Below are 1,628 nucleotides of genomic sequence, written 5' to 3'. Positions count from 1 at the left end.
GTTTTTCGGGACAGAGTTTCTCTGTATAGCCCTGGCTGTCCTGGAACTTACTCTGTAGACCAGGCTGGACTTGAACTCAGAAATCCGCCTGCCTCTGCCTCCCGAGTGCTGGGATTAAAGGCATGCGCCACCACGCCCGGCTACAAATTTTATTCTTATAATGACAAATCTGAGACCATATCTAACAAATGTTTTTCATATGTCATCCTTCAGTGTCTAAATTCTAAAACTCAATCCCACTTCTAAGAGACTAATATAAAATATTGATGATGTCCTTGTAACTTGATTATTTAGGAAACTCTGGAATGTTTATCAAAACATTGTATAAACAAGCCTTGTAAGGTGAGATGCTTGGAGAGGTAGTGACAGAAATGAAGACTGAGTTGGGTCATTTGCAACCTGGAGCACATGTGTGCTTCTCATACAAGAAGTCATGGCCGCTGCATAGATGTAAAACAGTTGAACATGGCCTTTCCATAGCTGGTTTGGCGTTTTGTGTCAAAGGAAAACAAAACAAAACAAAAACAAAAAAACAGAAAAAAATTCATTAATTGGAAACTACATTCAGACAGAGACTGGTCAAGTCAAAGTGCATGCTCACTTTGTTTTATAAACTCTGGCAAGATATTGTAGATTTGAGAATTTACAGTCTTATCCCAGTGGCTCTTCCTGCCCCGAAAGCCTAACAAGTCAGGGAAATACTTGTTCTTCACTCTGGCTTCCCAGTTAATCATCACTACGTCATCAACCTGGCTTCCTCAGTGTCCTCCTGGTGTTTTCCACACCTACTTAGGACTCCATGAATTTCTTTCTCAAACTGAGGTGTTCACATTGAACACCGCCTTGACACAGTTGAGGGAAATTCAAACACAAAAACACAGAAGAAAGAAAATAAAACCAAGTTGGTCTTTTGCTTAGTTTCTAAACTGGCCTGCTAAACATATGTCTAATCTGTTCCCACCCAGTGTGTCCTTTCCAGTCTTAGCATTGAGAGAGAATCTCTTTGCTCTAACTGGTCACCAACTATAAGATTTCTTCTTGTCAAATGCCTTAGCTATGAGTTTTAAGACTAACCTTATTTGCAAGGCAAACGATAATTTCCTGTGTTGGTCTGCAAGGTAAGAGAAGTTAGGTCTACCTTTAACACATCCAGTGCTTTCACAAATATTTACCATGGATGCATATAAGGAGACTGCGCCCTCTGATGCTTCTTTCAAAGTATCAACACTTAGAAATGATGGAGACTGGGTGTGGTGGTACGTGTCTTTGGTCCCAGAACTCAGGAGGCAAGTCAGTGGATCTCTCTTCCTTCTCCCCCCTCTGTCTCCCCCTGTCTCTCCCCTCTCTTCCCCCTCTCTCTCCCCTCTCCTGGTCTCCCTTCCCCATCTCCCTCTCCCTCTCTGTCTCCCTCCCTCTTCTCCCTTTCTGTCCCCCTCTTCCTCTACATTTCTGTCTCCCTCTTCCTCTCCCTGTCCCTCTCCCCTCCCCCTCCCTGCCCCCTCCCCCTCCCTCTTCCCGTCTCTGTCCACCTCCCCCTCTCCATGTTCTTTCTCTCTGTCTCTCTCGTGTCTCTTTCTCTCCCTTTCTCTCTGTGTGTCTCTCTCATGTCTCTGTTTCTCTCTGTCTCT

At 44.3% G+C, this 1,628-nt stretch overlaps 1 protein-coding gene across 1 annotated transcript in view; it reads right to left on the bottom strand.

The window, feature by feature from the left end:
* Window positions 1-1,628, bottom strand: part of LOC110298054 (putative ankyrin repeat domain-containing protein 19) — an 11,194-nt gene that overhangs the window by 5,550 nt on the left and 4,016 nt on the right. The window lies entirely within an intron of this gene.

This window comes from Mus caroli, chromosome 7 (assembly GCF_900094665.2).
Source record: "Mus caroli chromosome 7, CAROLI_EIJ_v1.1, whole genome shotgun sequence".
Classification (NCBI taxonomy): Eukaryota; Metazoa; Chordata; class Mammalia; order Rodentia; family Muridae; genus Mus; species Mus caroli.
Note: the sequence above shows the minus strand (reverse complement) of the source record. Positions and strands in the feature narration are given on the sequence as shown.